Raw genomic sequence first — 23,173 nt, forward strand, 5'->3', positions numbered from 1 at the left:
AAAGTTACAAAGACAAACAGCCCTGTGGTTCTTCAGAGGCCCTCTGCAGCAGACCAGCACACACGGCCTCTGTCTGATCTAACCACTGGCTGCTGTCACACTCCTCACTGGACCACCAGAGGAATGAGAGTCTACCTGATTAAAATGTACAAGATTCTCAGGAGACTTGAGAGGATAGATGTGGAGAGGTTGTTTCCCCTTGTGGAAGAGTTAAGATTAGAGTGGTGCTGGAAAAGCACAGCTGGTCAGGCAGCATCCGAGGAGCAGGAAAATTGACGTTTCAGGCAAAAGCCCTTCATTCCTGATGAAGACCTTTTACCCGAAATGTCAATTTTCCTGCTCCTCAGATGCTGCCTGACCTGCTGTGCTTTTCCAGCACCACTCTAATCTTGACTCTAATCTCCAGCATCTGCAGTACCCACTTCCCCTTGTGGAAGAGCCAAGGACTGGAGGGCATAATCTCAGAATAAGGGATCACCCCCATTTCAGACAAATGAGAGGAATTTCCTCTCCTGGAGGATAGTGAATGAGTGGAATTCTTTACCACATAGGGATAAGTATATCCAAGGATAATATATATCATTAAGTCTCTTCAAGTCTGAGATCGACAGGTTTTTAATCAGTAAGGTCATCAAGGGTTTGGAGGAAAGGCAGGAAAGTGGAATTGAGGATTATTAGGCCAGTCATGATCTCATTGAATAGCAGAGAGATGAGCAGACTGGATGGGCTGAATGGCCTGCTTTTACTCTTATCACCTTATAGTAGTATGCAATTAAGAGACGTATCTATTAAATCATCACTATATCAGGGCATGTGTCCTGAGGGTATAAAATTCTCATACCCCATTTCACCTCTGAATCACTTGATGTATGTCATGCTACTGATAGCATGTAGTTGTGTTTTAACTAATAGCTTAATACTAGCACCAATTTTTTATGCAACTGAGAACATAGGAACAGGAATAGGCCATTCAGCCCCTGGAGAAGGTAATATTAATATACAGTAGCTAGCTGTAATAAATATCTGGTAGATTCTTTAGCACCATGATAAACACACGCTAGTTTCTTACGAGTGATATATATAGCATTGCTTCATCAGATTTAAACAAGCCCTGGTGCATGCTTTTGAGATATCTGCATTCCTCTGATGCCAGTCTTCTGTGAAATTCCCAATTACAGTTGCTCCATGATTGGCTGTGTCCTCAGTTGTGGAGATCCTGAGCACTGGAATTCCTTCGCTACATTTTTCCAACTCTCCAATTCTCTTTTCTCCTTTTAAGGATTCTCACTAAAACCTGACTCTTTGCACGGTGGCTCAGTGGTTAGCACTGCTGCCTCACAGCACCAGGGACCCAGGTTCGATTCCAGCCTCGGGCGACTGTCTGTGTGGAGTTTGCACATTCTCCCTATGTCTGCATGGGCTTCCTCCGGGTGCTCCGGTTTCCTCCCACAGTCCAAAGATGTGTAGGTCAGGTGGATTGGCCATGCTAAATTGCCCATAGTGCATTAGTCAGAGGGAAATGGGTCTGGTCGGGTTACTCTTCGGAGGGTTGACGTGGACTGGTTGGGCCAAAGGGCCTGTTTCCAACTGTAGGGAATCTAATCTTAAAAAAAACCTCAATGTCATGCTTTATTTTACAACGCTACTGTGAAGCACCCTGAGATATTTCATTGCATTAAAGACACCAACAAATATTAGTTGTTGTTATCAGATTGAATTCCATATAACTTCTTGTCTGTCTTGGCTTTCTGAAGAAATGTGGCTCCCTTGGTTGTTCATACAAGTTCATGTAGCACCAGCCCAAAATCTTTCCTGTCGAGAGCTCATAATCCGCATACTTAAAGCACCCTTTAGCTATTTACTCGGGGGGGGGGGGGGGGGGGGGGGGGGGGCGGTTAGCCTAAACGGCTGGGCAACTGGTTTGCAATGAGGAGTGATCCCAACCTCCCAGGCACAATTTTCACATGAGGGAGGGGTGGTGGAGAGGTTGCAATGAAGAACTCTCCTTATCAACCTGTCTTCTTGATTGAGGTGTGGGGGCCATCAGGTTAATTATCTTTCTGACTCTGGTACCTTTTGCTTGTGTGTGTGTTATTTATAATTACATACAATACACTTTTCACATAACTTGGCCTGCAACCTTTAACTTGTGTAAATAAAACAATCTGCTTTCTGTTTGTCTCAAAACTCTGAAAATAAAGAAGTTTGGTTCCCATAATATATCACAGCTTGAAGTTCTTGGATCCTATGTGGGAACATTCTCAGTAAACATTTCACCAAACAATTCCACTCCACTGGTTAAACGGATGATTTATTTTCTTAACATTTGATGTCCTTTTTCCTCATTTGGTTTCCACAACGCCCCAATATCTCCCACCTTCTCTTCATATGTTCCATCCTAATTTCTTCTCCGTTCCTGAAGGTGAGTGGTTTGATGGAGTACAGGTTCACAGCTCCTGACAATAAAAACTTGCATAATCATTTGTTCAATGTCATGAACAATCCCACAAGGCACGTTATTAAATAGAATTTGCTCCATGAGGAGACATTGGGATGGTGAAGCAGGTTTGAGGGAACATCTTGAAGGTAAGAGCAGAATTCCAAAGCTTTGGGTCTAAGCAGCTGAAGGTGTAGCTGCCATTGATGGAACAATGCAAATTGTGGAAATACAGGTTCCTGACTTGGAGGAACCTAAAGATCCCTGATGGTTGTAAGGTTAGAGGAGCAAACAAACAGTTAGAGGAACAAAGCATGCCTGGAGAAATCAAGGACAGAAGGTTTAAGATTGATACATTGCTGGACTGGGAGCAGGTTCGAGAGTGCAAAGGTGCCACGTGAGACTGACTCAGTGCACTAGGATATGAGTAGCAAACTTGTGAATGACACGAGGTATTGCAGGATGGGGAAAAGAACTTCATTCAGATATTTGTTTATGAGACTCTTCTTCCATGTTGGCCTTTTTCACCATGAGGATCATCAACAGCTGAAATGAATCATGTGCTCATCTGGCATTGTCCACACTGGCAAACATTGCTTAACATTATCACCCAATCTGCAGTGGTCCTCATCCCCAACATAGCAAAAGAAAGCCTCTAGCAATTGACTCCTTCATCCACCAGCCCATTTGAAAGGATTATTAGCTCTAACACACTTCCTGCTCCCCATAAGTGATTGTGTCACACGTTCTAACATTTTATTTTTGTTGCTGCAATGACATAATGGGGGGACAGCTTTTTGTCAAGATATCAAGATGATTTCACACACACACAGACACACACACACACAGATACACACATACGGGCAGACACACACACACACACACACACACGGATGCACATACAGACACAAATACACATGCAGAGGCACACATACAGACACAAACGAACCACACACACACATACAGCCACATACAGTTCCCACCCTGTATGCTGTGCAACTGCTTATCTTCCTCAGCCTTCTATTCCCTCAATAATTGAGATGATGTTGTCACCATGTAGCCTTACTTGATTGGCCTTTCACTTCTGTGTCAAGAGATTCTCGATTTCAGCCTCAATTTTAAGCTCAGCCTGTAATCCAGCCAGCCACGAGCAGCTATATGGAGGTCTCAATACTACATTATCAGAGATAGTGTCTTTTTATTTGCATGTCTAAACATGTCTCCCTTCTCAAGTCGACAGAAATGGTTCAATTCAAGAAGGGAAGTCCATCTGATGTCCTGACTTACTGCTGTACAAAAAATAAATCCATTTATTGCAAAGTGATTCAGGTGCCAATATGTCAATGCAGCCATTTCATCCTTCCCCATTTTATTCAGCAAGAGAGGGTTTTCTACACTGATAGAATCAACTCTTCACTAAAGATACATGATAAAAAAATAAAAGGGACATTCTCCAGTTATAATATAGTTGAGTTTATCTTTGAATCAGACAGGCTAGTGATTCCAGTCCACAGTGATCATGTTATCAAACTATAGGCCTCTGAAACCAATTGTTACAAACTCTGCCAGGCCTGCACTCTGAATTTTCCTTGTCAGTAATTGTTGTCCAAACAAAGAAATGCCACAAAAAGATAACTAGAGAAGTCAAATATGTTAAGGAAAAACACAGCAAAAAAGATGTTTGGTGTTTATCATTATCATTCTTTAAAACGATGGGGATTATTGTCCAGGATCCAAAGATTTGAGTCGACATTTCTGAAAGGTCATTCTGCCATAATTGAGCCACCATTTGGAAAGTGCACAAGAGGCTGAGCCATCATGACCTACATATTCAACTCTCTGTCTTGGATTTGGTTCACCTTGCTTCTACAGGGGGACTGCCTCTGACCTGGTCAGCACTCCACCTTGGGCTATATTTATTCTTGATAATGGTAGACTACAGGAGGTGGCTCCACAAAGCTCCCATTAGCGAAGACCTCGAGAATAGAGTATTCATTAGAATGTACCCTTGCAGCTCTTCATTCTTGTCAATGCAACCAGGAACTGTGTCTGCTCCGAGTCTGCATAAAAAAGGCCGAGAGTCAAATAAGGACCCAGGTCATGCATGAGTGAGGGTGAGATGAGGGGTTTGTGGGGTGAAATTGGAAGGAAGGGCTGTCGGTGACCCTCGCTTTAGAATGATTATTCATGTACACCTATGCACAATTCTAGCTTGGAATGTTAGCCTTCTACCCTCATATGCTCTCCGTGTTCAGCAGTTGAATTAACAACCATAGACTATACTGAGGTGAAGAGTATTATCTGTTTTAGCTACAGCTCAGTGATAGAGCTCATGCTGTTGAATCATGAAGTCGATTTGCAGACTTTGAGTATGTTACCTCGGTGTGGTCCTGAGAAGGTGCCGCACTGTTGCATGTACTGCCTTACCACACATCTGTTCTTTCATCTAGCGCCAAAACCTCCCATTGGTACCATTTGCATTGAATCCCTTACTGTTGGAATCAGGCCATTCAGCCCATTGAGTCCACACTGACCCTCCCGAAGACATCTCACCCAGACCCACCCACCCTATCTCTGTAACCCTGCATTTCCCATGGCTAATCCCCCTAACCTGCACATCCCTGGATGCCATGGGCAATTTAGCATGGCCAATCCATCGAAACTGCACATCTTTGGACTGTGGGAGGAAACCAGAGCATCCAAAGGAAACCCATGCAGACACAGGAAGAATGCATAAACTCCACACAGATAGTCGCCTGATGGTGGAATTCAACCCAGGTCCCTGACACTGTGAGGCAGCAGTGCTAATCACTGAGCCACCATGCTACTCATTTCTTGAAGAGAATGGAAGTTCTACCTGTGTCCTGACAAAAACTGAATCCTTGACCAACATTTAAAACTGGGTTATGACAGACAAAACCCTGGGAATAGTGGAAATCTAAGATATAAACAAGTACTTCCATTATTTGGATAAATACAACCAAAACAGATTATTGGGTGATGTATCCCATTGCTGTTTCCGACTCCTTGCTGTTTATGAAGTGGATCCTGGTGTTTTCTATGTAACAACATTAACTACAGCTTAAATGTGCCTCATATAGACTGTGAATCATCCTGAGGTTGTGAAAGGTGCCATAAAGATGCCAAGTAGTTTACTTTCTTGTGTGGTGTACTCCAGACTTAGACGTGCGTCACAAAACAGAACTCAGGCAAGTAATTCTGATTTTAGCAAAGATGAGGTTAAGGCTGAAACAATGCCGTCAGGGTGGATCAAGCAAATGTTGGTGATTTGGGAACCCCCAACCGTGCTTTTAGCTCATTTGGCAGTGAATTGGTTGCCATGGGGGCTCCAGACCCTATTTTGTTTTTCTTTATTCATGCACGGAATAAGGGTGTTGCTGGCTGAGTCAGCATGTATTGTCCACTCCTAATTGCCCCGAGAGCCAACCGCATTGCTGTGGGTCTGGACTCACAGGTAGGCCAGAGCAGGTAAGGATGGCAGTTTCCTACCCTCAAGGACATTAGTGAACCAGATCGGATTTTCAACAATAGATTCATGGTGATCATTAGACTCTTAATTCCAGATTTTTTTTATTGAATTCAAATTCCACCATTGACTGTGACAGAAGGGTAAGATCCCTCCTTCAAGAGCTGCCAGACATTTTGGAGGGTCGGCAGCTCCTTGGTATTGCCTCCGGGAATGGTGGTCACGGCTGGGAATGCAGTCAGCTGAGTGATGAATGCTTCCCACCCCAACAGATGGAGTAGGGGGTTGGGTCTACCAGGCTGGCAAGAGGTGGTGAGGACAGTTGGATAGGGGAGGTAGTCACAGTGGGAAGGTGTGTGGGAATATGAGCCCTCCACTGATCCAGACTCTCCACCCCAGCTCCAGCAGAAGGGACAATACCAGGTTCATAAGGCACCCCCTTGTGTAAGTTAAAAGCTAGCAACACCATCCTCTGCTCAATTTCTCCTTTACCAACCTCTGCCATTGTTGGTAAATGGCATGGTGGTGGGAAAGCATTGTGCGCCCTGTCATCATTTCAATCCCCCTCCCCAACTCCTCTAGTGCTGGTAAAACCCATTCTTTTGATTTAAAATTGGTACGGTGGCCCAGTGGGGGCAGCATGGTGGCACAGTGGTTAGCACTGCTGCCCCACAGTGCCAGGGACCTGTGTTCGATTCCACCCTCAGGCAACTGTCTGTGTGGAGCTTGCATATTCTCCCTGTGTCTGCCTGCGTTTCCTCCAGGTGCTCCGGTTTCCTCCCACAGTCCAAAGATGTGCAGGTGAGGGTGAATTGGCCATGCTAAATTGCCCATAGTGTTCAGGAATGTATAGCCTAGGTGCATTAGTCAGGGGGATATGTAGAGTAATAGGGTAGGGAAATGGTTCTGGGAGGGATATTCTTCAGAGGGTCAGTGTGGACTTGTTGGGCCAAATGGCCTGTTTCCATACTGTCGGGATTCTCTGGTTCAAGTGCCACAGTGAAAAGTCAACAGAGCTCCATTGTTTAAAAGATTTTCCACCTTTCCAAACCCTGATCAAACACGTTACCCTGTTCCCACTTGTCAAGAGCTCTGCTTCACCTTTATGAGCCTGGCCTCCTGGCTCTGGAATCCTGCAATTTGAAAGAGACTGTTCCTCCTTAAGTTGTAAGGATTTTACGCGAGAGAAAAAAAACTTCAATGGAAACTTGGCGGTGTGCCTGTCGGAGGAACAGGAGCCAGATTTCTGTGGTTACACTGTGCAGCGTACTGCCTACAAACTGCCGGAAAGGAAATCTTTGGCATACTTTATCTGGGACTGTTTGGAGTTAGTTCTGCCTGTGCCATAGGGCAGGAGTTAGAGTGGGAACTATTTCTCCGGGTCATTCAGTCTCTGTGTTTTAAGCCCAGCTAAATTAGGTGTTCATACTGTGGCTGCTCATGTGACTTAATGGGATGGCAGCTGCAGTCTGTAGCATCAATTTATTTCGTAGAAAGTCTAAAAGTCAGAATAACTGTTAAATGACGAGCTGTTGGGAAGTATTGGGGGAATGGTGTCTGAAGGGACCTGGGTTCATGAATCAGTAAAAGTTAGCAGTAAGGTACAGCAGGGCAGTTTGGAAGGCATGTGGCATGTTGTCCTTCAGCATGAGAGGATTTGAGCACAGGGGTAGAGATATCTTCCTGCAGTTGTGTCCAGCAACAGTGAGACCTCACCTGGAGTATTGTGCACAGTGTTAATCCCCTTATCTAAGAAGCAATACACTTACCACAGAAGGAGTACAGCGGAGGTTCACCAGATAACCTGGGATTGTTTTACGAGGACAGATTGAGGAGACTTTGCCTGAATCCTCTGTTCCCGTTTCCTAGAGTTATGAAGAATGAAGGCTAACAGCGTTGAGACTTCCCAATTCTTGTCGGGATGTGGCAAGGCAGGTATAGATGTTTTTTTCTGACTGGTGACTGAATATAACCAAGGGACATAACATCCAGATAAAGTGTAGACCATTTAGGAATGAGAGGAGGAGGATTCTTTGGCATGTTGAAGTGAATCTTGAAGGCTAATCATGTCCAGAGTCATGAGGACAACTTGGGAAAGTGGAATTCTGGTTGATAGTGAGCAATTATCAAGATGAATGGTAAAGTAGATAGGCTGAATGGCCTACTCCTGTTTGTCATTACCTTCCAAAGGAAAGGTGAGGGACAGGATAGGACAAGGGAAGATGAAGAAAGAATGAAAGGATAGTCGTGGGACAGGACAAAGACTTAATGCTGTGTGCACATTGAATGGTTCAGTGGTTGATTCAGAGAGTTAATGCCATCAGTTCACTCCTACACAAGCACAAAATCTCACCTGATGCTCAGCACAGTCAGAGCTGCCATCTCCAGAGATGTTTTACTCAGTTTGCACTGGGGATGGCTGGGCATCACTGGCTAAGTCAGTATTTATTGGCCATCCCTAACTGCCCCAGAGGGCAGTTAACAGTCAATCACACTGCTGTGGGCTGGATTCACATGTAAGCCAGTGAAGTAAGGACATCAGCCTTGCTTCCCTGAAGGACCATTTGTGAACCCCTGCTGGGTTTTTAAAACCCATCAACAGTGGTTACAGGGTCGCCATTAGGTCAGCTTTGTCTTCCAGAATTTTATTGTTGCAAGTTCAAATTTTCACCACCTGCCATGGTGGGATTTAAAGCCATGTCCCTAAAACATAAGCCCGGCAGTATTTGGCTAGCTCATCGAGTGACATTGTCACCACCCCATTGCCTCCAGTTAAGGGTAAACCCAAGGCCTCATCTGTCTTCCCCAGGGTATTGAAGATCTAAATGGTACCATTTTGAAGAAGAGCACTAGAGTTTTCCCCTCAAGTTCTGGCTAACATTGACTCCTCACCCCTCAGTCACTAAAATAGACCATCTGGCTGTGATCGTGAGGGAGAAATCTGATCATCAGCAGACTGGCTTTTGAAAGATTATTATTCATTTGTAGGATGTGGGTGTTGCTGGCTGGGTCAGCAATTATTGCCTGTCCCAAACTGCCCTTGAGAAAGTGGTGGTGAGCTGCCCTCTTGAACTGCTGCAGTCCACCTGCTGTGGCTTGACCAGTAGAGAGGGAATTCCAGGATTTTGACCTGGCGACATTGAAGGATTGGCAATATATTTCCAGGTTAGGATGGTGAGTGGGTTGGAGGGAAACTTGAAGGCGGTGCTCTTCCCTTGTACCTGCTGCCCTTGTTCTTCTAGATGGGAATGGTTGTGGGTTGGAAGGTGCTGTCCGAGGATCTTTGCAGTGCATCTTGTAGATAGTACACACTGCTGCTACTGAGCATCGGTGATGGAGGGAGTAGATGCTTGTGGATGTGGTGACAATCAAACGGGTTGCTTGATGGTATCAAACTGCTTGAGTGTTGTTGGAGCTGCAGTCATCCAGGCTGCAGTATTTCTTGGGTTTCTTGGGTTCATATTAACTTTATGATCTGTAAAATGTGTTTTAATTTTTCTATCTTCGATGCATGTTCAGAGCCCAAAGTGACATGTCCTACTATTGAACCATCTACTGAATGAAAGCTGTGCTTTCCCAGCTACAGAAAGATGTGTTTCTGCATCTGTATTTTTGTTTGACAGAGATGGCGATGTGAAAACCATTGCTTCAAACTGAAGCAGAGATTGAAGTAACATTGTTCCCCTGCCTATGAGCTCTGATCGCATTGGAACTGTGAGCATTGAATGACAAACCCAGCGTTTTTGGAAACATGGATTTGTGGGAAGAGGTGTCTGGCAATTTCAATGAGGATTATTTTAATGCAACTTCCAGGATTGGGTAGAATCACAGGCTTACACTACTTCCATTGATTTCAATGGTGGGCACAACTCGATATGACTTGTACATTATGTTAAAATTGACACACATGGATCCTGATCTCAGAGGGGAAGCGCTGCCTTATTTCTTGCGAAGAAAGAAGCTTTTTGAAATGCTGGCTTGCCTTGTTGCCGTGTTTCTGATGGGAGAATTTCACATTCACTGTGAGTGGAATGAAGAGAAGGAGAGGAGAGAGACTGCAGTCTAGTCTCTCAAATGTAGCCTATTTCTGGTTATAGAGGACTGTTGACAATTCCCTCCATCACTTCATTGATGATCGTGAGTAGACTGAAGGGGTGGTAATTGGCTGGGTTGGATTTGCCCTGCTTTTTATGTACAAGACACACCTGGGCAATTTTCCACATTCTGGATTAGTGGTGCTGGAAGAGCACAGCAGTTCAGGCAGTATCCAAGTAGCTTCAAAATTGACGTTTTGGGCAAAAGCCCACATTGTCAGGTAGATGCATGTGTTGTAACTGTACTGAAAGAGCTTGGCTCGGAGGGGTTCTGGAGCACAGGTCTTCAGTACTGTTGTTGAATGTGGTCAGGGCCCATAGCTCATATCATGTGGAGTGAATCGAATTGGCTGAAGACTGGCATCTGTAATGCTGGGGATCTCTGGAAGAGGCCGAGATGAATCATCCGTTAGGGCACCTCTGGCTGAAAGTGGATGAAAGTAATTCAGGAATGCACTGCCTGAAGTCTGATGGAGGCAGGTTCAAATTGAGGTAATCGAAAAGAATGGACTTTTTTCTGGATACAAATAATGTTCAAGAGTTTGGTGGAGAAAGCAGGAGATTGACATGAGGTAATGGTGTTTGTCTGAGAAGCTGGAACACGCATGACGGACTGAATGGCCTCTCCTGCACCATGACAGTTTTGTGATTTGGTGATGGTTCAGCCTTATCAGCTTAAATTATTAGAAGAGGGTTTGATTCATCTTTTATCATCTTTTATCGCATATTCCTCTGTTGATGCTAGGTAACTCTTTTCTCTCCTATTTTAGTTTGATCTGTCAAGCTTTATTTATCAGTATTTTTATGCTTGAAGCTCTGAAGAGAATTTGATTTCCAACCACCTGACAGATGCTATTTTTAAACTGGGCATGTGTAAGAATGAAAGAGGGAGTGTTATTCCCACTAGGCATCTGGCTGGTAATGAGCTCCCTCAAATTGGGCTTCTTTATGGAGTCCCTTATATTGTTAGAGATTAGCATAAATAGTCGTGTCTGTTTGACAGGGGATGTTAAGGCCAAAGAGGAGGGATTAGAGTCATAGAATCATGGAGATGTACAGCACGGAAACAGACCCTTCAGTCCAACTTCTCCATGTCGACCAGATACACCAACTCAATCTAGCCTCACCTGCCAGCGCCTGGCCCATATACCTCTAAACCCTTCCTATTCATATACCCATCCAGATATCTTTAAAATGTTGCAATCGTACCAGCCTTCACCACTTCCTCTGGCAGCTCATTCCATACATGTACCACCCTTTGTGTGAAAAATTTGCCCCTCAGGTCTTTTTTATATCTTTCCCCTCTCAACCTAAACCTATGCCCTTTAGTTCTAGACTCACCCACCCCAGGGAAGAGACTTTGTCTATTTATCCTATCCATGCCCCTCATGATTTTATAAACCTCTGTAAGGTCACCCGTCAGCCTCCAATGCTCCAGGGAAAACAGCCCCAACCTCTCCCTATAGCTCAAATCCTCCAACCCTGGCAACATCCTTGTAAATCTTTTCTGAGTCCTTTCAAGTTTCACAACATCCTTCCGATAGGAAGGTGACAAGATCTGCATGCAATATTCCAACAGTGGCCTAACCAACATCCTGTACACAGGAGGCTCCCAAGCCCTGAGGATGTCACCTAGACAGGGGACGAAACGTTTGCAAGACAAATTCCCAGCTCGGCGAACAGAACCACAACAGCGAGCACTCGAGCTACAAATCTTCTCCCAAACTTTGAAAATCCTGTACAGCCGCAACATGACCTCCCAACCCTTGTACTCAATACTCTGACCAATAAAGGAAAGCATACCAAACGCCTCCTTCACTATCCTATCTACCTGCGACTCCACTTTCAAGGAGCTTGTTTAATCCAGAAGTGCTGTGGTAGAAATGTAGAAACATATACAATGCAGCTGGAGTAGGCCATTTGACCCTTTCAGCCTGCTTCACCATTCAACACAATCATGACAGATCATCCAACTAAGTCCATGCTTTTATGCCATATCCTTTGATCCCTTTAGCCCGAAGAGCTATATCTAACTCCTTCTTGAAAGCATTCAATCCTTTGGGCTCGACCACTTTCTATGACAGAAAATTTCACAGACCCACCACTGTCTGGTTGGAGAAATGTTTTCTCATCTCAGTCCTGAATGGCCTCCCCTGTATCCTTAGACCATGACCTTGTTTCTGGATTCCACAGTTACTGGGAACATCCTTCCTGCATTGATCCAGTCTACTCCTGTTGGAATTTATTGGTGTCTATGAAATCTCCCCTATTTCTTCTGAACGCCAGTGAAGATATTCCTAACTGATCTGGTCCTTCTCTGCATCTGTCTGTCCTGCCATCCCAGCTCCGTAGAGATGCACTTTTCCAGCAACACATTTTTCAGCTCTGATCTCCAGCATCTGCAGTCCTCACTTTCTCCGTAGAGATGGTCCAGATGTCACTGCACGTGGAGGCGATGTCTCGGATCCAGAGTGTTTCTTTCTCACTGTGCGAAGCTCGCTCACTTCCTAACGATGGGTTGGTGCCACCGGGTTACTGATTGTATCACTGTGGAGCTCTGCCAGAACATGTTGCCATGACAACACTTCCCCTCTGTCATAGATGCAAACTTTCAGGAAGTAATTTAGGGAGTGTGTGTCACCCATGGGGACCCTTTAAAAACAGTTGCCGAGAATTATCTGAGTTGAAGAGAGTGCTGACAGCCGTCGTAATTTATTCCTGTGAATTAACTCTTGTACTCGTTTGGATGAAGGATGTTGTTTTTGGTCAGTGGGACATCTTTGCTGCTTTTGTTCCACATTCCCAGGTCAGGTGAGGGAGTTAAAGCCCCTTTTGTCAGTCCCCTACACTGGTATTTTTTAGCCTCAAAGAGCACTGTCTTAATTGCCCCGTATCTGATTTGGTGCTGACGAGGTGGTTAATTGATTAGGATTGACATACGCAGAATTGGATTAAGACTACTCGAAACCCTTTCCAAGTTAGGACTCCAACCAGTGGTGAACAGAGGGAGACTTTCATTTGAGACTAGTCTGAGAGTCAACTGTTAGAGTAGTCAATGCCAGGGTTAAAAATAAGAAAACGACCAAACAAACAATCCTGCTAGGAGATGATTTTCCTTTAAATATCCCTGTTGATGAGTTTCCAATTAAGTCAGCCTAAATATATCCATGTGGTCCCTGTTCGAGAAGGAAATGCATCGAGGTGTATATATGTGCATGCTCTGACCAATCAAGCCCTTGATTATCTACTGCCCCCTTGGCGAAAAGTAAATATCTGGGTGGTTGAAACGAGTGCTTTGTTTCAATTCTCCGTGCAACACCCAATATACTTAGGAACCAGTTTAGAGAGCTGCTTTGTTTCCCTTGCTGTCTTGCCCATTTGTAGTGTGTTTGTCTGTGTGTCTGGCAGAAGCTGAATGATTGGAATGAAGCCTCGAGACAACGAGCATGGTGCAGTTGGAATCTCATTAAAGCCAGGATGCATCGATGAGAGAAGCAGGCAGACCCCTGGGTGTCATGGGTCACCTCATTTATCGCTGTCTGAAGCAGTTACGTTTTTTCAGTCATTTCTGGATAACAGAATGAAAGACAGATCAAACACTTGATGGCTTGCTTCAATACGGAAGACTCATGCCTCATGAGAATTTAATTGTGCAGAGTCCATGTCCTTACGACTTAGGCAGTGGTGGTCAACAAAAGGCACTTGGACCCAACACATCCATCCCCTTCATTAATTGACCCAGCTCAATGGTTTCATTGCAGATAAATACATTTTATTTGTCGCATTTCTAAAGGGATTTTGTGTAACAATTCAAACTGAGCATTATATAAAGTGCAACCCAAATCACTTTATTCCAATATATTATGTGGATAATGAGTTGTCTTGTTACACTTACAATTACAGCTCATATTGACAATATCCATTTCACGTCGGACACACAGTCTGGGGGATTATACAAAGTGCCTCAGCCCTCGGTATACCATGGTGGGGAGTTTACATTTCTCAAAGGGATTACTGTAGGTGTGTGCTTTTAAGGTAGAGCCTGTGCTGAGTTGATGCCAATTTCTGCTGCACAACCTCCTTGCTACGATAAGACCCCCAGTGAAATTGAGAATCCCTTTGAAAATGGTGGATTTTGGCAACATTGCTATCGACCTGCCTTCTTGCCCTTTTCCTTAATCTAGAGGGACACCCAACCTTACCCCTTTTTAAAACAAAAAGTGCCTTACTCGCTAACTTATTCCTGACTTCCAAATGTTTTAACTTTTGGTTCCTGGAAACTGGGATTCCTTTTGCTCCCAGAGTGTATTCACTCAAAGAGGGTACTATGTTGTGGATTTGCTCCCACATAGAGACTGCCCCAACTCCTTTCTCAACCTCGTATCCATCCCATTGGGTATGAAGACTTGGAACTGAGAAGAGACTGCTCAATTGTTTTCAAAATGGGCTGAGGGACAGAGATACAACTTTTAAATATGCTCCACCCAATGAATTCCACTTTTGGGGCCAAATAAACACTGGCCAAATCAAAGAATAATTCTGATCCAGTATTCCAAGGGCTTCCAACAGTATTCTTGACTCTGTAATTGTATGGAATTACATTTAAATAGAGGATCCCTCTTTGAGAATTGTGAGATAGAACTTTTAGCAGTCTATTTACCAAAACATTGGTTGACTCACCCCAGTGACAGACAGCCACAGGAGTAATGATGTGCAATGTCAGGCATTTTGTTTAATGCTTTGTGTTTTATTTGAATGAGACAAGAGCTGCACACAGTCCAGTGATCTAGGGAAAACATAACGGGGCCAAAGATTAGGCAGGGTGACAGAGAGACAGCCATGGACTGAGAAGTAAAGCTTACAGTAGCCATGGCTTTATCAATGGGGGCACAGAGTACAACAGCAGGAAGATGATCCTGAACATGTTCGAGACACGTGTTACACCTCAGCTGAAGTACTGTACACAGTTTGGGATGCCACATTGTAGAAAGGATGCGAACGTGATATACTAGACTGGGAAGGGAAACTTCACTGATGAGGATGGATTGAAGAAGTTGGGGCTGTTCTCCTTGGAGAGAAAAAGGTTAAGAGACCATCTGGCAGAGGTTTTCAGAATCATGAGCGGGCTGGACAAAGTACAGAGGGAGAGGCTCTTCCTGCTAGCAAATGGAACAAAAACACAGGGGCCTAAGTTTAAAGTGATCTGTAAAAGAAGCAAAGGTGAAATGAGGAAAAATGTTTCCACTCAGCTCATAGTCAGTGTATGGAATTGGATAATTATTTGGATAAAAATAATATACAAGGATATGGGGTAGAAGCAGGAGATTGGCAGATGGTAATGAGATTCATTTGACAAGGTGGTACAAACACTGGGCTGAATGGCCCCCTTTGTCATAACAATTCTGTGCTTCCGTGAAATGCAGATAGTCAACAGCGTGGTCAAATGAGTAGGCAGAGGCCTTAAAGAATGAAAGACAAGTGGAGAAGTGGAGAGGTTTTGGGAGGGTATTACACCAGTGACGGAAACAGGGGTCTGGTCAAAATCGGATAAATCAGGAGATGTCAGAGGGATATTCTGCTGGGGGCAGATTTCAGAGATAGGGAGAGCACAAAGGGATTTGACAACAAGGGTGAGAATTTTCGAAATAGAAAGACCTCAGTGACTAAAACCCTTTTTGGTAGGAGTCAGCAGACTTGCTCACCTTCTAACCTGCCGTTGTGTTTTTTTTAATAAGGGAAGGGGTGGGGAGGGGCGTGGGGGTGAGGTGGGGTGGGAGTGGTGGCATGAGTTAGTTTTGAAGTGCCCACAGCCTCGATGTTAAACTGCTTTTTGTCTTTCTTGATGCAGATAGAGAGAGAGAGAGAGAGAGAGTGTGTGTGTATATGTGTGTGTGTGTGTGAGTGTGAGAGAGAGAGAGAGAGAGAGAGAGAGAAAGGCCAGAGGATTTACCTTATTTGCAATTGCTGGTTCACACAACAGTATTGAACATAATTACACAGTTTAGTGAGACTTAAAGCAGTCAGAAATATCCAATAATACCTGCACCTTTGCTGGGCTGTGGGAAGTGGGCAGAGGACTGGGAGCAATTGGATAGCTCTTTCTAACAGCCAGTATGGTCATGAAGGGTAGAGTGGTCTCCTGTGCCCTAGGACTTCACGATTCTATAATTTTGCACCTTTGTTTCCCGTCTCTTCTGTGCCTCTTCTGCTTTAAACATGGGATTCCTATAAAACAAAATGCAAGACACAGATAGTAATTGAAATCTCTACCTTCCAAGAAGCAATTAAGTTTGTTGATTAGAATAGGGACCTCATGGGAAAACATGTCCCGAGCATGCTCTGCAGTCATTTCTGTGGAATAGTCACTGTTGTGATGCCTATCAATGCAGTGGCTAATTAGTGTAAAGCAAAGTCTCATAATCAGCAATGTTGAGTTGTTTATGTGGTTGAGGATGAATGTGGTCAGCATATTGAACAAACTGTCTTTCCTAAAATGATACCGAGAGATCTTTAACCATTGGACAGACCATTCTAACACTCAAGTCCAGAAGTTGAAAAATACCAGACTGAGCTCTGTCTCATAAACCCTTCAATCACCAATAGATTTATCTAGCTCCCCTGAGACTTGCTGACATGATTCCTCTCTCACTGTTCCACACAGAAAGTGATTGCTTTTCCAACAGAGAAGTATATTTGGTCCAACATTCCTGGCATGGTGACACTTCACACCAGAACTATTTCACTTTCTGGCTTTCCCCCTCACATCCTCTAATATTTTCTCCTTTCCCAAGTGTTAACCTAATCCTCTATTAAGTGTTGAGATTGACTTGCTTGTCTTGTGGTATTATACTCAATACTCTCATAATGTTTGCACGAGCTTATAATCCTTTGATGCTTCTGATGTTTAAGAACCATGTTGGAAATCATTCATTTGCCTCTTGAAGTGTTACATAATTTACACTCCACGTTGTAACCACCTGAGGTTGAGGTTGGGTTAGATTAGATTCCCGACTGTGTAGAAGCAGGCTGTTTGGCCCAACAAATCCACACCAACCCTCTGAAGAGTAAACCACCCAAACCCATTTCCTCACTTTTACCCCTGACTAATGCACCTAACATTATGGGCTAGTTAGCACGGCCAATCCACCCAACCTGCACATCTTTGGACTGTGGGAGGAAACCAGAGCACCCGGAGGAAACCCATACAGACACAAGGGGAGAATGTGCAACGTCCACACAGAGAGTCGCAGGAACCCAGGGCCCTGGCGCTGTGAGGCAGCAGTTGTGAGTTCATGGAATGCCGAGTTGTGAGTTCATGGAATGCCCTGCCAGTAGCAGTGGTGGACTCTCCCTCTTTAGGGTCATTTAAGCGGGCATTGGACAAGCATATGGAGGTTATTGGGCTAGTGTAGGTTAGGTAGGCTTCGGTCGGCGCAACATCGAGGGCTGAAGGGCCTGTACTGCGCTGTATTTTTCTATGTTCTATGTTCAGTGCTAACCACTGAGCCACTGTGGTTATAAAGATTCTTAGTTATTTGTTTTCCCTTCAAATGTTCTGTTTCAGTGAATGCCGCCCTCTTCTTTCCATTTCCTTCATAGTCATAATCCCGGGGTCACCTTTGCCATGCGTAGTGTGATGTGACGTACTATCTGATGCCAATTTGAAAAGTCTTCGGCAAATAGCTTGGTTAGAGGGTGAAGTGAATTCCATTCACTAATTCCTGATTCCCAGCAGAGAATCAGCCAAATCTTATGAAGTTTTATGCTGAATATTTTTCCTCAATCTAATTTTTCCATTAAAACTCTTCAATGTGAATGAGAGACGCAGCCTGATTGGACTATTCCTGGGCAATGTGTCTGAATGTTAATTTGTACATATACTGATCTCTGGTTAAACAATGCTTGGGTTTTACAACTGCTGTCAAATCCCTCCACATCCTTGGCCCTCCCTGTCTCAGTCATCTCCTCCAGCTCCACAATCCTCTGAGATCTTCACTCTCCTCTGCTTCTTTCATTCATCAGACCATTTGCTGTGCCTTAAAACCCGAAGCTCTGGAGTTCCAGCTTGTCTATCTTCCTCTTCTAAGCTGTTCCTTAAATAAGCTTCTGATCATCCATCCAAATATCTCTTTATATGGCTTTGTGGGATATTTTGTTTCATAATGCTCTGCAAGATGTTTTACAATGTTGAATGTAAGTTGTTGTTGGCTGTAACTTAACTCGTATCAAGTTCCCATGTATCCTTCTCGGCTGCACCCCTAACCTACACTGGCCCTGATGTGGAGGTGCTGGTGTTGGACTGAGGTGGGCAAAGTTAAAAATCACATGACACCAGGTTATAGTCCAACAGGTTTAATTGGAAGTGCACACTTTCAGAGTGCTGCTCCTTCAGCGCTCTGAAAGCTTGAACTTCCAAATAAACCTTTTGAACTACATTGGCTAACTTTTAAAATTGAAATTCTTGTGTTCAAATCCTGCTCTGACCTTAGCCATTCCTGTTTCTTTAACGTACACCAGGCCTCAACCCACATTCCTCTTGGGTTTCATGCATCCCACCTTCCCAAAGTTGTGCCAATAGTGTGTGTGCCTACAGTTGCCTGGAAAATGGGCTCTGGAGTTCCCTTACTGAAGCCTCCCTGCACATCCCCACCTCCACTTCCTAAAATCCTGCCTCTTTGACCAAGACCATTGTTCAACCTTCCTCATCCTCCTGGATATGGGTTGGTATCAGTCTTTCTGTAATCAAGCTGCCTCAGGACATTTTCCCACTTCAAACCTCCATACAGATGTAAAATGTTGTTGCTGAGTTCAGCAGAACCCCCGTGCAAATTATCGGTGGGTATTTTAATCATGATTTACAGCTCATTTGGGAACTGTGCTTATTTTAATGGAGATTGGCAGATTGGCTTTAAAAATAGGACAGTCACTAGACAGCTATATTTGGGGAGGCTCCTTTACCATTCTGCCCTCTGAACCCTTCCCAGTTGACATATGGATTCTTTTTAAAAATGTTTTGAAACCTGATACTCTTGTCTCTTATGAACCATTTTCTCTGATGTTCTTTCAGTAAAGATAACCATCTGATCAAAAAACTCTTCACAGAAACACCAGGGGTTGTGTTGAAGGGAAGATAGATTCTCTGGTCAAATTTCTCCATCTGTCTCTTTCAGTTTATGTGTGTGTATGTAAATTGTCCTTTTCACATCGTTTCTGACAATGTGTGTGTACTTTCCTGAAGATGGGGAATGTCCTGACTCAGCAGTCCTACCTTGATAGAAGGGTAGTTAGAAAGTATGCTGCATGCCATTTTGAGCTGCCAAGAGCTGAGGCCAGGATGGGATCAGGCCCACTGAATCTGGAAGCAGATCAGAGGCAACCATGGGGACAGGAGACTACTTTGGGACTGTGTCCCATTTGTAAAGTTGATGGGTCTCCAGCCATCATCCTGAGCGTGCCCCTTCTTTCTTTTCAATAGTTCGATTTTCTATTGGATTTACCTCCACCGCAGTCTCAGACAGAGCATTCCAAACCTTAAACCTTTACGTGATACAGTTTGTTTCCTCATGTCACCAATGCTTCTTTTGCCAATTAACTTAATCAGCAGTCTCTGGTACTCAGTTCTGTCACCAATGGGAACAGTTTATCCTTACCTATTCCTCCCAAACCTTCATAGATTTGAACACATGGGTAGATGAATAGGAAGGGTTTAGAGGGATATGGGCCAAATGTTGGCAAATGGGACTAAATTAATTTAAGGTGTCTGATCGGCGCAGATGAGTTGGACCGAAGTTGGACAGATGAGTTGCTATACAGCTCTACATCTCTTCGACCTCCATCAAATCTCACCTCTATCTTCCTTCCTCAAAGGAGCAACATCCCACCTTCTGTCTGTGTAACTGAATTTCCTCAGTGCCAAAACCATCCTCGTGAATCTTTTCTGCACTTTCCATTCACATTTATCTTCAAGTGAGGTATCCAGAACTGGACACAAGCCTAGCCAGTTTTAATACAGGTTTAACATACCCACCCTGCATTGCTACTCGATTTCACTGTTGATAAGGCATATATATGCTTTATTAATTGCACTCTCCTGTCTACTTTGGCAGAAAGGAAGAATGAATCATGTTATATCAGTGGGATTGTAGAGCACTGAGATCATAGAGTCATAGAGATGTACAGCATGGAAACAGACCCTTCAGTCCAACCCGTTCACACCGACCACATATCCCAACCCAATCTAGTCCCACCTGCCAGCACCCGGCCCATATCCCTCCAAACCCTTCCTATTCATATACCCATCCAAATGCCTCTTAAATGTTGCAATTGTACCAGCCTACACCACTTCCTCTGGCAGCTCATTCCATACACGTACCACTGTCTGTGTGAAAAAGTTGCCCTGTAGGTCTCTTTTGTATCTTTCCCCTCTCACCCTAAACCTATGCCCTCTAGTTCTGGACTCCCCGACCCCAGGGAAAAGACTTTGTCTATTTATCCTGTCCATGCCCCTCATAATTTTGTAAACCTCTATAAGGTCACCCCCTCAGCCTCCGACGCTCCAGGGAAAACAGCCCCAGCCTGTTAAGCCTCTCCCTATAGCTCAAATAAATGTAGATGTAGATGCAAATCTGAACACCTGAGTGCAAGAAGTCCGGGTTACTGAGCTGGTAACTGTAAGTAATCAGGAATGCTAGTAGAATGTTATCAAGCCATTGAATTGAATTGAATTTATTGTCATGTGTACCGAGGCATGGTGAAAAGCTTTGTCTTGTGAGCAATACTGACAGATCACAGAGTTAAGTAGCACAGATAAGTAAATAATAGGTAAACAGCAACAAAAACAAAACACAGGTACAGGCGAATGTTAAGAGTTTGTGAGTACATTCAGTATTCTAACAACAGTAGGGTAGAAACTGTTTTGAAACCGGCTGGTGCATGTATTCAGGCTTCTGTACCTTCTACAGATGGTAGAGGTTGTAGAAAAACATTGCCAGGGTGGGATGGATCTTTGACAATGCTGGCAGCCTTTCCTTAACAGCGGGCCTGGTAGATAGATTCTATAGATGGGAGGTTGGCCTTTGTGATTGTCCGGGCTGTGTTCACCACTGTCTGTAACCGTCTCCGATCTCGAATGGTACAGTTGCTATACCAGGTAGTGATACATCCAAACAGAATGCACTCGATGGCGCACCTATAAAAGTTGGCAAGGGTATTCACCGTCATGCCAAATTTTCTCAGCTGCCTGAGGAAAAAGAGACGTTGATGGACCTTTGTAACCAGTGCGTCCGCATGAAGTGTGCAAGAAAATTTGTTGTGGATGACCACTCTCAGGAGCTTGACACTCTCCCCTTATTCCACCTCTGTGCTGTAAATGTATAGGGGGGCATGAATAACATCCTGCCAAAGGTAATAATGAGTTCCTTGGTTTTGCCGGCATTAAGAGCTAGGTTGTTCTCAGTGCACCATTTTCCATGTCTTCCACCTCCCGTTTGTAGACTGTTTCGTTGCCATCTGAGATTCGACCAGTTATGATGGTGTCATCAGCGAACTTGTAAATGGCAGTAGTCAGGTATTTGGCGCCGCAGTCATAGGTATACAGTGAGTACAATAGAGGGCTGAGTACGCATCCCTGGGGAGCTCCAGTGTTGAGTGTTAGTGAGGATGAAATATTGTCCCCAGTCTTCACTGATTGTGGCCTATGGGTCAGGAAACTGAGGATCCAGTTGCAGAGAGTGGGGCTGAGTCCGAGATCACTAAGTTTAGTAATCAGTCTCGAGGGACAATAGTGTTGAAGGCTGAACTGCTGCCATTGTGTATTGAATATAAAAGTAGTGAGTGATGCAATGGTTATTCAGAGCACTGGTGAGCCCACAGTTAGAGTACTGTATACAGTAATTGTCTCCTTATTTAAGAAATGACATAAAAATATCAGAAGTAGTTCAGAGAAGGTTTACTAGGCTAATTCCTGGAAAAAGTAGATGGTCTTATGAGGAATGATTGGGCAGGCTAGAGTTTAGAGGAATTATAAGAGACTAGATTGAAATATATAAACTCCTGAGGGGCCTTAACAGGATAAATGTGGTAAGGGTGTTTTCTGTTATGTGAGGATCTAGAACTAGGGGTCACTGTTTAAAAGTAAGCAATGATCCGCTTCCCAAAGCCAAGCTGTGAGAAACTCCTGCACAAACCCTTTTATTTCTGATCTGAAATGTGACCACTCTCCTTTAGTGTCTCATTCCTGTTAACAAACCAACTTTCAACCCAACCAGCTAAAATCCAACCACTTCACCCATTTCTGATCAATAAAACTTTTTTTTGATACTATCCTTGTCAATGTATGTTACACTCTCTACACTATGGTGACCAGAAATATGCATAACGCTGCAAAATAAGCCAATACAAGTTTTGCATGAGCCACAAACGAAACCAGAAATTGCTGGGAAAGCTGAGCAGGTCTGGCAGCATCTGTGGAGAGAAAAGAGAGTTAACATTTCGAGTCGAGTGACCCATCCTCAGAACAAGTTTAGCATAAAGTCTTTAGGTTTCCATTCTATCCACCTGGAAATGAAAGCCAGTGCCTTGTTTTGTGCAGTGCTTTTGCATGGCCTTATTAACCAGTGGCTACTTTCAATAGGCGTTTTCTTGTTCCTCCCTTCATTTCTCTTCCCCCTTTTGAGTCTTGTTTCCCAAATCATATGCAACAACTTTATTTTTCCGATCAGGATAGAAAATCTCACGTTTATCAGTTTTGATATTCGTCAGTTGTGATATACCCATTTTACAAGGTTGTATTTGCTTCCATGCCTTTCAAAATAATTAATAGTTAAATAAATAAATAATGCAGCAGAGATACCATGACATGGAAAGGTTGGTTAGAAAAATGAGCAGTGCCAGACAATTGGCAGATAACTCAAGTGACAGCAATAATGAAGAGGTGAGCTATATCATATTCCGAAGTCTGCAGACTGGTCAGGTTAATGTTGGTGGTAATAAATGATAAAGAACAGAATAGGAAAATATCTCAAAAACAGAAATACAATGATGAATAGTCAGCATGGATTTCAAACACCTGCGTGTACATGTATGTATATATCTCTTCTGTATTTCTCCTGGGATTCATTTATCATTCTGTCTCTCTAATATGCTATGTCTAACTGT

General features: G+C 43.9%; 1 protein-coding gene across 3 annotated transcripts in view; it reads left to right on the plus strand.

Annotated features, from left to right (window-relative positions):
- Positions 1 to 23,173, plus strand: part of daam2 (dishevelled associated activator of morphogenesis 2) — a 339,423-nt gene that overhangs the window by 44,844 nt on the left and 271,406 nt on the right. The window lies entirely within an intron of this gene.

The sequence above is a fragment of the Chiloscyllium punctatum genome, chromosome 3 (assembly GCF_047496795.1).
Source record: "Chiloscyllium punctatum isolate Juve2018m chromosome 3, sChiPun1.3, whole genome shotgun sequence".
NCBI classification, from domain to species: domain Eukaryota; kingdom Metazoa; phylum Chordata; class Chondrichthyes; order Orectolobiformes; family Hemiscylliidae; genus Chiloscyllium; species Chiloscyllium punctatum.